The sequence below is a fragment of the Canis lupus genome, chromosome 32 (genome assembly GCF_003254725.2).
Source record: "Canis lupus dingo isolate Sandy chromosome 32, ASM325472v2, whole genome shotgun sequence".
Taxonomy (NCBI): domain Eukaryota; kingdom Metazoa; phylum Chordata; class Mammalia; order Carnivora; family Canidae; genus Canis; species Canis lupus.
This window is the reverse complement of record NC_064274.1, coordinates 1875100-1891738: the sequence shown is the minus strand read 5'-3', so window position 1 is coordinate 1891738 and position 16639 is coordinate 1875100. Positions and strand designations below refer to the sequence as shown.

The window sequence follows — 16639 nt, the reverse complement described above, 5'->3', positions numbered from 1 at the left end:
TGCAGAAAAATGGGAAATTAACTGGACAATGGTGATCTTGGAAATCAGCTAAGCTGAAGAGCAAAGAAATTAAAAGTGAGAATAGGTTAAGGAAATTGTGACATCAAGTGTAATAACATTTATGTTATAGGCATCTCAGAAGGAGAACAGAGAGAGTCCCTAACAGCATTAATCCAAAGATGTCCACAACAAGACTCATAATAATTAAAATGGCAAAAAGTAATGATAAAGAGAATTTTAAAAGCACCAAGTGGGGTATGGGGGCACCTGGGTGGCTCAGTTGGTTAAGCGTCTGCCTTTGGCTCAGGTCATGATTTAGGGTCCTGGGATTAAGCCCTGCCAGGCTCCCTGCTCAGTGAGGAGTCTGCTTCTGTCTCTCTTCTGCACCCCCTCTCCTGTTCATATTTGCTCACTCTCTCAAATCTTTAAATAAAAATAAAAGCAGCAGAGGAAGGAAAACAAATACATACAAGGGAAACATCATAGGGCTATCACCTGGCTTTTTAGCAGAAACTTTGCATGAGAGAAGGTAGTGAGTGACATGATGCATTCAAAGAGCGAAAGGAAGAAAACCTACAACTAAAAAAAAAAAAAAAAACCTACAACCAAGAATATCTGGCATGGTTATCATTTCAGTTGAAGGAAAGAGAAAGAGTTTTCCAGACATACAAAAGTTAAAGAAGTTCATCACCACTAAACCAGCCTTTGAAATAAAGACAATTCTTTAAGTGGAAAAAAAAATGGCCATAACTAAAAATAAAAATCATAAAAGAAAAAATTTCACAGATAAAAGCAACCATATAGTAAAGGTAGTAGATTAATTACTTATAAACCCAGAATGGAACTTATAACACAAAAGTAGTAAAATAAGTTCTATTAAAAATAGTCAAGAGATACACAAAATAAAAATGTAAAATGTCATATACATAAAACGTGGAGAAAGGAATAAAAATTTAGTGCTCTTAGAATATGTTCAACCTTAAATGACTACCAACTTAATAGAGACTTCTACATAAATTGGATGTTATAATAAATTCAAAGATAACCACAAATCAAAAACCTCTAACAGAAACACAAAACAGAAAGAAATCCAAGGATAAAACTAAAGAAAACCATCAAACCACAAGGGAAGAGAACAAGAGAAAAAACAATGAAGAGCTACAAAAACAACCAGATAACAATGAACAAAATGACAAAGAAAATGTAAATGGATTAAATGCTCCAATCAAAAGATGGAAGATGATAATGGATTTAAAAACCCCACCACCATCTATCTGTACACTGTGTGCAACAGACTCACCTCAAACTTAAAGATACATATAAAATGAAAGTGAAGGGATAGAAAAAATATTCCATGAATAATGAAATAATTTTTAAAAACCAGGGTATCATTACTAACATCAGATACAACAGACTTTACTTTTTAAATTGTTTTATTTAAATTCTATATGCCAACACATAGTATAACACCCAGTGCTCATCCCATCAAGTGCCCTCCTCATTGCCCATCCTCCAGTTACCCTATCCCCCACCCACCTCCCCTTCTGCAACTCTTTGTTTCTCAGACTTAGGAGTTTCTCATGGTTTGTCTCCCTCTCTAATTTTTCCCCACTCAGTTCCCTTCCTTTCCTTTAAGATCCCTTTCACTATTTCTTATATTCCATGTATGAGTGAAATTATATGATAATTGTCTTTCTCTGATTGACTTTTTCACTCAGCATAATACCCTCCAGTTCCATCTATGTCGAAGCAAATGGTGGGTACTCGTCCTTTCTGATGGCTGAGTAATATTCCATTGTATATATAGACCACATCTTCTTTATCCATTCATTGGTGGAAGGACATCATGGCTCCTTCCACAATTTGGCTATTGTGGATCTTGTTGCTGTGAACATTGGGGTGTAGGTGTCCTGGCATTTCACGACATCAGTATTTGGGGGGTAAATACCCAGTAGTGCAATTTCTGGGTCATAGGGTAGCTCTATTTTTAACTTGAGGAGCCTCCATACTGTTTTCCAGAGTGGCTGTACTAGTTTGCATTCCCACCAACAGTGGAAAAGGGTTCCCCTTTCTCCACAACCTCTCCAACATTTGTCGTTTGCTGTCTTATTAATTTTTGCCATTCTTACTGGTGTGAGGTGGTATCTCATTGTGGTTTTGTTTGTATTTCCCTGATGGCAAGTGATGTGGAACATTTTTTCATGTGCTTGTTGGCCATATGTATGTCTTCTTCGGAGACATGTGTGTTCATGTTTTCTGCCCATTTCATGACTGGATTGTTTCTTGGGTGTTGAGTTTGATATGTAGATTTTGGAAGCAATAAGTGTATTCTTCATTGGCACATGCTACTGTAGCCCATTTACCAAATAACTTAAAAAGGTGCTAGCTTTGAGGGTTACCCAGAGCAAGAGAACCTTTTTCTATGCAAACTTCTCTGTCACTGGCCATTTGATCCGGCAGATGTAACGGTGCTTGAAGTGCCATTGATTGGAAGAGATCTCATTCAGAGCCTTTGGTAGGCCCCTAGAGGCGAATCACAGCACAAACACTTAGCATTTTGGGATGAAGCTCTATCATCCTCTGTGGATAGTTAATTTCATTCTGAGGAATAGCTCTTGATCTGCTACCAGGCCCTAGAAGAGACTGAATGCATAACCATGTGCCAACAAGTTATCATATGACCTGAGCTGCATCGTAAACTGGTGTTGACTGACCCAACAAACCATGAAACTGAGCATGCATAGCAACACTACGTTTACAACAGAAGTGGAACATACAAAATCAGGTTTAAGCAGACCCTGAAGGCACAATTAGCCTGAGGAATTAATTGGTCTAACTATCCAGGGCTCCCACGGTTGCTATATTACCTTCTTTCTCCCATTCATACCTATAGTCTCATGGTGATTTCAGTTGACTGAAAACAAAATTCAGGCCTGATTGACAGATTGTTCTGCATGATATGCAGTCATTAAAAGTGACAGCTGCAGCATTATAGCTCCTTTCTGGGACATTCTCAAAGGATAGTGGTGAAGAAAAATACTGCCAGTGGGCAGAACTTTATAAACAATGTACCTGGTTGTTCACTTTGCTTGGGGGAGAAATGTTTAGAGCTACGAGTCTAAACAAATCTATAAGCTGTGGCCCATGGTTTGACTGGATACAACCAAGGAAGTGAAAGACCTATACTCTGAATACTTTAAGACATTGATGAAAGAAATTGAATAAGACAAATACCATTTCTTTTATTTTTTTAGAATGATTTGGAAGAATAGGTATATTAACTATTTTTTAAATACTTGGTAGAATTTACCTGTAAAGCTATTTGGTCCTGAACTTGTGTTTGTGAGTTTTTGATTACCAATTCAACTTTGTTACTAGTAATTAGTCTGTTCAAATTTTCTATTTCTTTTCATTTCAGTTTCTTTTGTTTTTTTTTTTAAGTATAAAACATTATTTATTTATTTTTCTTTTTTAAAAATGGTTTATTTAATTATTTTTATTGGAGTTCAATTTGCTAACATATATAGCATAACACCAAGTGCTCATCCTGCCAAGTGTCCCTCTCAGTGCCTATCACAAAGTCACCCCAACCCCCACCTACCTCCCCTACCACTACCCCTTGTTCATTTCCCAGAGTTGGGTGTCTCTCATGTTCTGTCATCCTCACTGATATTTTCACTCATTTTCTCTCCTTTCCCTTTATTCCCTTTCACTAATTTTTATATTCCCCAAATGAATGAGACCATATAATGTTTGTCCTTTTCCGATTGACTTATTTCACTCAGCATAATACCCTCCAGGTCCATCCACATCGAAGCAAATGGTGGGTATTTGTCATTTCTAATGGCTGAGGAATATTCCATTGTATACATAGACCACATCTTCTTTATCAATTCATCTTTCGATGGACACCGAGGCTCCTTCCACAGTTTGGTTATTGTGGACATTGCTGCTAGAAACATCGGGGTGCAGGTGTCCTGGCGTTTCACTGCATCTGAATCTTTTGGGTAAATCCCCGACAGTGCAATTGCTGGGTCGTAGGGCAGGTCTATTTTTAACTCTTTGAGGAACCTCCACACAGTTTCCCAGAGTGGCTGCACCAGTTCACATTCCCACCAACAGTGTAAGAGGGTTCCCTTTTCTCCGCATCCTCTCCAACATTTATGGTTTCCTGCCTTGTTAATTTTCCCCATTCTCACTGGTGTGAGGTGGTATCTCATTGTGGTTTTGATTTGTATTGCCCTGAAGGCCCTTGATGTGGAGCATTTTCGCATGTGCTTGTGGACATGTCTATGTCTTCTTTGGTGAAATTTCTGTTCATGTCTTTTGCCCATTTCATGACTGGATTGTTTGTTTCTTTGCTGTTGAGTTCAGTTCTTTATAGATCTTGGATACTAGCCCTTTATCTGGTAGGTCATTTGCAAATGTCTTCTCCCATTCTGTAGGTTGTCTTTTAGTTTTGTTGACTGTATCCTTTGCTGTGCAAAAGCATCTTATCTTGATGAAGTCCCAATAGTTCATTTTTGCTTTTGTTTCTCTTGCCTTCATGGATGTACCTTGCAAGAAGTTGCTGTGGCCAAGTTCAAAAAGGGTGTTGCCTGTGTTCTCCTCTAGGATTTTGATGGATTCTTCTCTCACATTTAGATCTTTCATACATTTTGCGTTTATCTTTGTGTATGGTGTAAGAGAATGGTCTAGTTTTATTCTTCTGCATGTGGTTGTCCAATTTTCTCAACACCATTTATTAAGGAGACTGTCTTTTTTCCAGTGGATAGTCTTTCCTGCTTTGTCGAATATTAGTTGACCCTAAAGTTGAGGGTCCACTTCTGGATTCTCTATTCTGTTCCATTGATCTATGTGTCTGTTTCTCTGCCAGTACCACACTGTCTTGTAGTACAACCTGAAATTTAGCATTGTGATGCCCCCAGCTATGGTTCTCCTTTTTAATATTCCCCTGGCTATTTGGGGTCTTTTCTGAATCCACACAAGTCTTTTTTTTTTTTTTTTTATCTACGATAGTCACACACACACACACACACACACACACACACACACACACAGAGGCAGAGACACAGGCAGAGGGAGAAGCAGGCTCCATGCACCGGAAGCCCAACGTGGGATTTGATCCCGGGTCTCCAGGATCACGCCCTGGGCCAAAGGCTGGCGCCAAACTGCTCCGCCACCCAGGGATCCCAATCCACACAAGTCTTAAGATGATTTGTTCCAACTCTCTGAAGAAAGTCCATGGTATTTGGAGAGGGATTGCATCCAATGTGTAAATTTCCCTGCGTAACATTGACATTTTCACAATATTAATTCTTTCAATTCATGAACATGGAATATTTTTCCATCTCTTTCTGTTGTCCTCAATTTCTTTCAGAAGTGTTCTGTAGTTTTTAGGGTATAGATCCTTTACCTCTTTGGTCAGGTTTATTCCTAGGTATCTTATGCTTTTGGGTGCAATTGTAAATGGGATTGACTCCTTAGTTTCTCTTTCTTCAGTCTCATTGTTAGTGTATAGAAATGCCACTGACTTCTGGGCATTGATTTTGTATCCTGCCATGCTGCCAAATTGGAGTATGAGCTCTAGCAATCTTGGGGTGGAGGCTTTTGGGTTTTCTATGTACAGGATCATGTTATCTGTGTAGAGGGAAATTTTGACTTCTTCTTTGCCAAATTGAATGCCTTTATTTCTTTTTGTTGCCTGATTTCTGAGGCTAGGACTTCCAGTACTATGTTGAATAGCAGTGGTGAGAGTGGACATCCCTGTCGTGTTCCTGATCTTAGGGGAAAGGCTCTCAGTGTTTCCCCATTGAGAATGATATTTGCTGTGGGCTTTTCGTAGATGGCTTTTAAGATGCTGAGGAATGTTTGCTCTAACCCTACACTCTGAAGAGTTTCGATTAGGAATGGATGCTGTACTTTGTCAAATGCTTTCTCTACATTTATTGAGAGGATCATATGGTTCTTGTTTTTTCTCTTGCTGATATGATCAGTCACATTGATTGTTTTACGAGTGTTGAACCAGCCTTGTGTCCCAGGGATAAATCCCACTTGGTCAAGGTGAATAATCTTCTTAATGTATTGTTGGATCCTATTGGCTAGTATCTTGTTGAGAATTTTTGCATCCATGTTCATCAGGGATATTGGTCTATAATTCTCCTTTTTGGTGGGGTCTTTGTCTGGTTTTGGAATTAAGGTGATGCTGGCCTCAGAGAACGAGTTTGGAAGTACTCCATCTCTTTCTGTCTTTCCAAACAGCTTTAGTAGAATAGGTATGGTTTCTTCTTTAAACGTTTGATAGAATTCCCCAGGGAAGCCATCTGGCCCTGGACTTTTGTGTCTTGGGAGGTTTTTGATGACTGCTTCAATTTCCTCCCTGGTTATTGGCCTGTTCACATTTTCTATTTCTTCCTGTTCCAGTTTTGGTAGTTTTTGGTTTTCCAGAAATGCGTCCATTTCTTTAGATTGCCTAATTTATTGGCGTATAGCTGCTCATAATAAGTGTTTAAGATTGTTTGTATTTCCTTGGTATTGGTAGTGATCTCTCCTTTCTCATTCATGATTTTATTAATTTGAGTCTTTTCTCTCTTCTTTTTAATAAGGCTGGCTAATGGTTTATCTATCTTATTAATTCTTTCAAAGAACCAACTCCTGGTTTTGTTGATCTGTTCCACAGTTCTTCTGGTCTCTATTTCATTGAGTTCTGCTTGAATCTTTATTAACTTTCTTCTTCTGCTGGGTGTAGGATCTATTTGCTGTTTTTTCTCCAGCTCCTTTAGGTGCAAGGTTAGCTTTTGTATTTGAGTTCTTTCCAGTTTTTGGATGGATGCTTGTATTGGTGATGTATTTCCCCCTCAGGACTGCTTTTGCTGTATCCCAAAGATTTTGAACGGTTGTACCTTCATTCTCATTAGTTTCCATGAATCTTTTAAATTCTTTTCTAATTTCCTGGTTGACCCTTTCATCTTTTAGCGGGTTGGTCCTTAAACTCCACGTGTTTGAAATCCTTCCAAACTTCTTCTTGGATTTAGTTCTAATTTCAAAGCATTATGATCTGAAAATACGCAGGGTATGATCCCAATCTTTTGGTATCAGTTAAGACCTGATTTGTGACCCAGTATATTGTCTATTCTGGAGAAAGCTCCTTGTGCACTTGAGAAGAATGTGTATTCAGTTGCGTTTGGATGTAAAATTCTGTAGATATCTGTGAAATCCATCTGGTCCAGTGTATCATTTAAAGCTCTTGTTTCTTTGGAGATGTGCTTAGAAGATCTGTCGATTGTAGAGAACACTGTGTTCAAGTCACCAAGTATAAGTGTATTATTATCTAAGTATGTCTTAACTTTGGTTATTAATTGATTGATATACTTGGCAGCTCCCACATTTGGGGCGTAAATGTTCATGATTGTTAGGTCTTCTTGTTGGATAGATCCTTAAGTGTGATATAGTATCCCTCTATAGTAAAAGTGTTATTCAAACTACAAAAATGTTATTTTATGTTACTGTAAAATAATAACGTTATATTATGGGATATTGAGATATAAGCTCTAAACAAGGTGTAGATGGTTCTCTAGTTCAATACATTTTCATATTTCATCTACCTGGAAAATGTCTGTTCTGCATGTTTTCTATCACGTTTAACTTGCAATATGGTGTCTATTATAATAGAAGTAGTTTTATCTGATTTTTGCTATTTATTATCCTTTCCTGCTTTTCAGGTTGAGGAGGCATTATATGTGTTCATAAGTGTTTTTCTTTCCTTCTGATATAAAATTCTTACTTTGTTCCCATTGAAGGCGCTTCTGCGCCCACAGATGGGAAGTGTGTGTGGATGCTTTGAAGGTCATAGGGATATTGCTGATTTTTTGTGTGTGCAATGTACTAAAACTCTGGATGATACTTATCTAGATCTACATCTACATCTACATCTTAGTTCACCTGATGTATTTGACCCGCACTTCTGTTTCTCAGCACCTGGTTAACTGAATATTTTTCCACTTGGAGAAGCAGACCCCTCACAGCTGAGGCCCCTCAGATGCCCTGATCATAAGGAAACCTTGAAAATACAAGGTCCACAAACTTTCCTCCCTGCATGTGTATGCATGCCCGTGTGCATACATGCGTGCACCTGCTGGAGGTTACTCGTGAAAAGTATCTTACTCGTGAAAAGATCTCTTACTACAGACTTTGGGATAAACTTTAATTTATCTGATATAAGGATGGCTACCCCAGCTTTCTTTTGAGGACAATTTGAATGGTAAATGGATCTCCAACCTTTATTTTCAGGCTGTAGGTGTCCTTATGTTTAAAATGAGTCTCTTGTAGACAGCAAATAGATGGGTCCTGCTTTTTTATCCAGTCTGAAACCCTGTGCCTTTTGATGGGGTCATTAAGCCCGTTCACGTTCAGAGTTACTATTGAAAAGTATGAATTTAGTGTCATCATGATACCTATTCAGTCCCTGTTTTTGTGGATTGTTTCCTTGCACTTCCTCTTTCTTTTACAGAATCCCCCTTAAAATTTCTTGCAGAGCTAGTTTGGAGGTCACATATTCTTTCAGTTACTGCCTATCTTGGAACCTCTTTATCTCTCCTTCTATTCTGAATGAGAGCCTTGCTGGATAAAGTATTCTTGGCTGCAGGTTCTTCTCATTTAGGACCCTGAATATATCCTGCCAGCCCTTTCTGGCCTGCCAGGTCTCTGTGGAGAGGTCTGCTGTTAACCTAATACTTCTCCCCACAAAGGTTAGATCCCTTGTTTCTTGCTGCTTTAAGGATCTTCTCTTTATCTTTGGAATTTACAAGTCACTATTAAATTTCGAGGTGTTGAACGATTTGTATTGATTTTAGGGAAGGATCTCTCTATCTCCTAGATCTGAATGCCTGTTTGCCTCCTCAAGTTAGGGAAGTTCTCAGCTATGATTTGTTCAAGTACACTTTCTGGTGTCTGTCCCTTTTGGCGCCCTCAGGAACCCCAATTAAATGTAGATTTTTTTCCTCTGAGGCTTTAATTTATTTCCCTTAACCTATACTCATGATTTTTTTTTATTTTTTATTTTTTTATTTTTATTTTTTTTACTCATGATCTTTTAATTGTTTGTCTCTTTTCTCTTCAGCTTCCTTCCTTGCCATCAACTTGTCTTCTATGTCACTCTCTCGTTCTTCAACCTTGTTAACTCTTGTCGTTAGTTCCTCCAGTTTGGATTGCATCTCATTTAATTGATTTTTAATTTCAGCCTGGTTAGATCTACATTCTGCAGTCGTGAAGTCTTTTGAATCGTTTATGTATTTTTTCTAGAGCCACCAGTAGCTTTATAATTGTGGTTCTGAATTGGCTTTCTGACATTGAATTGTAATCCAAATTTTGCAACTCTGTGGGAGAGAGAGGGCTGTTTCTGATTCTTTCTTTTGTGGTGAGTTTTTCTCTCTAGTCATTTTGCTCAGTGCCGAGTGGCTAAAAACAAGTTGTAGTGGAAAAAGGAGAAAGAGAGAGGGAAAAAAAGGGGGGGGGGGAACAAACAGAAAACAAGGGGGGGGGTTATCCCCTGATTCTATATACTATAAATCCCTCAACTTCCCCTGGAACTTTCCAGCACTTCTTGGTCAAGAACTTGTTCTTCTCCTGTCCTTCCAGTTGGTCTTCTGGGGCAGCGCGGGGGGGGGGGGGGGGGGCTGCTGTGCTGATTTTCAGGTGTGTGCACCTGGGGGAGCTGCCCAGCCCCCTGCCAGGTGCACGACTCAGTGGGAGCTGTTTATCCCGAGGCTCCTTCTCCCTGGTGGCCCTGCTCAGTCTCAGGTACAAGGTGACACCAGGAGGGACAACAACACTGGCAGCGTCCAGCTCTCCAGCCCTGGAGTCAGCTCCCGCAGTCACTACTGCAGCTCACAGTCTGCTGGGGCCTGGATGCTCCGGGGGCGGGGGCGCTGATCTGCACAGCTCGGGGCCTCCGGGCAGCAGGAGCGTCCTCACTGTCCTGTGTCCTCCCGACCTCCGTCTGTCCCGAGGGGAGCGCCGGATCTTGGGCTGTGTCCCCTGGTGCCCTGGTCTCCGCAGGCCCCTCTGTGCGGAGCTGCCACCTGAGCCGCCGCCTGAGCTGCTCCCAGGCCGCGTATCCCCCTCCGCGCAGAGCTGCTGCCCCAGCAGAGGCTTGGCTCCTCCTGGGGTCCCCTGGGTGCCGCCAGCCCTTTCCGGTGCAGGTGGTGTGGCTGCTCTCCCCAGGGCGCAGGTGCTCTGTTAGTGCCCCTGGGAGCCTGAGGGCACCCCCGCCCTCCTGGGATCCTGCCTGAGCTCCCTGCAAGCGCCTTTCCATCCGGGAAGATTGGTGAAGCTCCTGCTTCTCCAGGCGGGACTTTCCTGTCCTGGGGGCACCTGCCTTAGCCCGGCTCTTCGCGGGGCCCCTCCCACTTGGATGCTTTTTTTTAAAAAAAAGATTTTATTTATTTATTCATGAGAGAGGGAGGGGGAGAAGCAGAGACACAGGCAGAGGGAGAAGCAGGCTCCATGCAGGGAGCCCCATGCGGGACTCGATCCTGTGACCCCAGGATCACACCCTGGGCCAAAGGCAGGCGCTAAACCGCTGAGCCACCCAGGGATCCCCTGCTTTTTATTTCTTTATTTTTTTCCCCATCTTCTTACCTTTATAAAAGCACGAACTCTTCTGTCTGTAGCATTCCAGCTGTTCTCTCTTTAAATCTCAGGTCGAATTCGCAGGTTTTCAGGATGATTTGAAAGTTATCTAGGTAAGTTGGTGGGGACAGGTGACTTGGGGGCCCTACTCTTCTGCCATCTTGCCTTGCCTCCTCTGATTTCAGTTTCTTTTGATTCAGAATGTAAATTCTAGGAATTTATCCATTTGTTCTAGGTTGCCCGATTTTTTGGCATGTAATTTTTCATAATCACCTCTAATTCCTTACATCTGTAGTGTTGGTTATTTTTCTCTCATTTCTGATTTTTGAGTCCTCTATTCTTTTTTTTCTGGATGATTCTGGCTAAAGATTTATCAATTTTGTTTATTTCTTTTCAAAGAATAAGCTCCAGTTTTATTGCTCCTTTTTCTTTGTCTCTCTTTCTGCTCCAATCTGTATTATCTTCCTCTTCCTCCCAGCTTTGGGCTTTGTTCTTTTTTTTCCCCTAGATTTTTCTTTTCTTTTCTTTTCTTTTCTTTTCTTTTCTTTTCTTTTCTTTTCTTTTCTTTTCTCTTCTCTTCTCTTCTTTTCTTTTTCTTTTTTCTTTCTTTCTTTCTTTCTTTCTTTCTTTCTTTCTTTCTTTCTTCTTCTTTCTCCTTTAGATGTAAGGTTAGGTTGTTCACTTGAGATTTTTTGTTTGAGGCAGGCCTGTAACATCATAAATTTCCATCTTAGAGTTGCTTTTGCTGCTTCCCAAAGATTTTGGACTATTGTGTATTTTCTGGTTTCCTCTGATTTCTTGGTTGACTCATCACTCAGTAGCATGTTTAGCCTTCATGTATGTGTGTTCTTTCCAGATTTTTTTGTAATTTATTTCTAGTTTCATATTGTTGTAGACTAAAATTATATTAAGCATCTTTTCTATCTTAAATTTATTGAGACTAGATTTGTGTCCTAACATGTGATTGATTTTGGAGTGTGTTCCATGAGTGCTTTATCATTATGTAATGCCTTTCTATGTGTCTTGCTACAGTGTTTTTTAAGTCTGTTATGTCTCCTTTTTGAACTTGGCCACAGCAACTTCTTGCTAGACACATCTATGAAGGCAAGGGAAATAAAAGCAAAAATGAATTATTGGGACTTAATCAGGATAAAAATCTTCGGCACAGCAAAGGAAACAATCAACAAAACTAAAAGCAACCTACAGAATGGGAGGAGATATTTGGAAATGTATCAGATAAAGGGCTAGGATCCAAGATCCATGAAAAACTCAAGACCCATTAAACATTGTGCTTTTTCAGTGGTAGGAAATCTAGGTGCAACCACTTCTTTTTCACCTTAGTAAATATTCTCACACACCCCATATCACTGGATTCTTAGAATTTTCACTTAAGTGGAAGGATTTTAAAGTTCTGTAATATTTACTTCCTACCCTCTAATATGCAAATGTCTTACCATTATTTTTAAAGTAGTTACTACTTCCTGACCACCAGGTCCAATCAGCATATATCATTAATGTAAAGAACCAGCATAATGTCTCAAGAAAAAGGTGATTAATCCCTCTGTACTAAATTATGACATATTATGACACAGTGAGGTCTTAAGGTAGAACAGTGAAAGTATATCACTGGCCTTGCCACCTGAAAGCAAACTGCTTCTGGTTGTTTTTCTTTTCTTTTCTTACTAACAAGTACAGAGTAAAATGCATTTGCCAAATCAATAGCTATATATTAGGTACCAGAGGATGTGCTCAAACAGAGAAGTCACATCTGTAACATTGGCTGAATTTGGAATCACCACCCAAGTTTGTAACAATTCTGGTTCTCCAAGATCCATCTGTTTTATGTGCAAGCCAAATAAGCAACTTGAATAGCGACATGGTTGAAATTACCATCCTTGTGTCTTTCAAGTCCTTCATAGTGGTACTTATCTCCAGAATGTGGCATTGCTTTTGGTTTACTATTTTTGTAAGTAAAGGCAATACAAGTTGCTTTGCTCTATAGGTCAGGGAACTAATGTGGAGATTTTGCCTATTACTAAGTAGATCTATTACCATCACACATTCTAGAACTGAGGAAAGAACCAAAGGATGGGTTTGGGATTCACTGGACCCACTGTGAGATATACCTTAGCTAAATCCCATTACATTACCTCAACTAGCCCCTACTGTGACTGGTGGACCCGTGGCCATTTCCCGGTGTGACTGTGCATTGAGGAAAAGGAAACAGACTTCTCAGGAATTATTATTAGACAATGGTCCTCAACGTCACTGTGGTCTATTTAGGGAATGCTGGGGAAAAGATTAAAAGTGTTCAATCTGGCAGTGTAGGAAGGTGATTTCTCAAAGGGACCAAGACTCCATGAAATTTTTGATCTGTACACTGGCTCAAGCCCTGGAAATTGAATGCCCATTACTTTTGTGTGTGAGATTCAAGTTAAACTTTACCATTTAGAAGTAGACCCTCTACTTTAATAGAACAGAAATTTACCAGGCTGCCCATTTGTTTCTTCTCTGGGGATATCATGATCAACTAAACAACAACACACATCTTTGCAAGTCAAAATATTCTGATTACTGCCTTGGCTTTACTGTCTACTTTGGTAGCTATGCTTACCCTGTATTTGGTGATTAAGTGTTGCCAGTAAGCTCCTACCACCCCAGGATCCCATTATCTCCCATTGCATTTTGAGATACTAGTTGTATGGCAGCAGTTCCCATTGTAATTTGATTTACAACAAGTTGACTACAGAACTCTTCAATGATGCTCTCAAAATTGAGTTGAGAATTGTGTCCTCTAGACCCTCTTGGGTAAGTGAGAAGGTCCTACCTTATAAAGCTATTCTAATATTCCATTTTCTTTAAGGCTTTGGATACCATCTTCTATAGTATATCAAGGCAATTCTGGCATTTCAATTTCATTTAGTATAGGCCACCACCTTTCAGTCTATGTTTCAGACAAAATACTAGAAACTTTCTAGTCCTAAAACATTGGACCCGGAATTAAGGCTTAGCCATATCAATAGGTTCAGACTGATCCAACTTTATATTCTTTCCATCACCATCCCACACTGAGATCCTTAGAGATCTCCTTAGAGTAGAAATTGGACAGAAAAAAAATCATCCAGTTATGTTTGTAGTATACCTCCTCATGGGTCACTTGTTTATCTCATCCTTTGGGAGTTTCTAGAACCTGAGTCTAGTTTGTTTCTAGATTTGGAAATCAGGAGAGGCGGCAGGGCCAGGTCTTATTTTTTTTTTTTTTCCAGGGCCAGGTCTTAAAGAGAATCAGCAGTGCCTATAAAGGAAAGTATCTCAAGCAAAGTGCTAACCTTCTCAGACGGGTAGAAAGGCAGCTTCTACTGTCAAGAAGACTCATTTAGGGGTTTGATATCTCCAGTTTGTTGGGATTTGCCCAAATGTCTCCATTCCAATATTTGGAATCTCATTCTTTATCAATGTACTCACATTAACAGAAGATATCCTGTGAGGTTGGGAATTCAATTTGCATTGAGATTTGGCCCTTCATAGGATGAGACTCTGGGTTTGGTTTTCAGAAGTTTTGGCCCTATAGCTACAGTAGGCAAAGGTTTCTTTAAGGACAGATATGAAAATTTTCAGGATTTTATATAGAGTTTTAGCTGGCAATTTAAAGCCTTGAGCAGTTTTCACTTCTTTAGGACAGTCAAAAGCATTTGGCCAACCCCATTATACTTCCTAATTTGACAAAAATGTGTTACAGTAGCAAATACCATGGTCATCTAGAACCTCACCTTCTATATGTATTTGATTATTAGTATCCAACTGTGCTAGTACCCCATTGCAAAGGCTGGCTATGCAACTTCAAATCCATAGGAAAAGCTTTTAGGAAACTCAGAATAGAACTGAAGCACAGCTGAAACTTCTGTCCATGAGTAGAATTACTTCATCAGAGAGGCCGCAGGTCTGCTTTTAAGACCATTTAACTAATTGAATTAGGCTCATTAGATTGATTTTAAGTAAGTGATATTATCCTGAACAATGAATTATGGACTTAATCACACCTATTGATTACCTTTCCAACAACACCTAGATTAGTCTTTGAATAATTGAGGACTGTAGGCTAGCCAGGTTAGCATATAAAAATTAGCATAGAGGAATAACAGGGAGTAGGCACTTTTTTAAACCTCATTAATGAAATGCATTTATTTGTGATTGGGGGAGTTGAAGGTCTATAATTTGTGGTATGGTGCTGAGCCAGATTGCAGAGGATGAAAAGTCAGAAGGAAAAAAAGAAATAAGTAGAAAGACAGACTTATTTATGGGCTGAGAAAGAGACAAGTGGGGCTGGAGATCTGAAGAGAATGCATAACTGATGAGTTAAGTGTTAGGTGGGAAATGTTAAAAACATTAAAACACTAGAAAAGTTGGCCTTGACCCCAGGATATCCTGAGATCAGAGGGAAGAACAATCAGATGCAGTTGAGTTTTATACAAAGGATGGGACGAAGGAGAAGGGATACAAAAATTGAGGCGGCATGGCAAGTGGAGTTTTGGACCTGTTGCAGAGGATGAGCAAAGAAATATAGTCCTTTGTAGCCAGTTTACTGAACTCGTCTGTACTGTGAAGTACAAAATAGGAAATTGAACACAACATGATAGAGGTCAGGGAATAAAGTAATACTCTCTTTACTCAGATGGTCCCAAACTTTCATAATAACTTAAAGTGACCTGAGTCCAGTTAGGGTAAGAAAGGGAATATGTAAGAACTATGTAAGGGAATATGTAAGAACTATGTAAGAACTCACTTCTGGTAATGAGGTACTAAGCATGTTCACTCTTCTTCCCTCTTGTTTTAGCTCCTCATATGAAAAGTCAAGAGAAGAAGTTAGAGATGAAGAATAGAAGCCTTTTGGGGCTTCCTGGGAGCGACTACTGAGCTTATTCAAGGGACTTGTGATACAGTCACCTGACTCCAGAGCTACATCTACCAAGTCTCCAGCCATATTCTACTCTGCTCTTTCTCTAGAGTCAACCTTCCCCATGAAGTATGGTCAAAGTTATGAACTGGTCACATTGAATAGTGACAGGAGCTGACAGCTCTACTTGTCTCCCTTGTCTTGCCACCTCTCTAAATACTTCCTGGATTCCTCAACCAACTTCATTACTTGTTACATTTTCACCACAAAGTTTTGTGGAAAGAAAAGCAAGCATGAACAGTACTGCATTACCAACTCAGAACCAAAATTCAAGACAATAACACTGTGTATGTATTGAATCCGGATGGGAGGGCATGATGGAGGGAAGATGGACCAAAAAAATCTTTCATAACATTTCACTTCTATTTGGGGGAAAGACACTTGTTATAGCCATAAAAATGTAGGTTTAATGCACATGAATAGAATGCATAACTACCAAAACTAGCAAAAGAAAATTTGACTTACCCAATGGAGAGCAAGAAAAGAAATAAAAGGAATTAGCTAAAATTATTAAACATAAAAATTTATGTAAATAATTTGGTCAAGTTTGCTATAGCATATGTTGTTGGTGCCCCATCTATGTCACCTCCCACTTACCAATTCTGTGCACATCATCCAGCATCTTTGTTTGCCCAAAGTCCACTTAGAATCAAAGCAGTCGTGGGAGACTGAAAAATGTCAGGAAATCAACACCCCCTTGGAATAACCCTCAAGCAATGAATGATGGGAAATAGTATATAGAGATCTTAGATCCCCTTGGCTCAAGTTGGAATGATTCTGAGTCACGTGTGGCACCTGAGCTTCCCAGCAGAATTAAACTTCAGTCATTTTCATAGCAACAAACTTGATAATGCACTCTATTTCTGAAATAAGGAAAATGCCAGTAAGGGATGAGAGATTGAGACAGCAAAGGGAAGGTAATCAACAAACCACAGATATTTGAAAACTGGCTTCAGATTCTATTTCTGGGGCTGCCCAAACTAACCCAATCGGCTACAGAAATGATCTTTAAAATGAGATATTTAAGAAAAGGATTCCAAAAGTGAATTATTTGCT

The 16639-nt window shown here is 39.6% G+C and overlaps 1 long non-coding RNA gene across 1 annotated transcript in view; it reads left to right on the top strand.

Moving 5' to 3' along the window:
- The window catches only part of LOC112646834 (uncharacterized), a 31927-nt gene extending 15853 nt beyond the window's left edge, over positions 1 to 16074 (top strand). The window contains exon 3 of the long non-coding RNA XR_004811265.2: positions 15464 to 16074. This is a non-coding gene — a long non-coding RNA (uncharacterized LOC112646834). The remainder of the gene's footprint in view (positions 1 to 15463) is intronic.
- Positions 16075 to 16639: the final 565 nt, after the last annotated feature.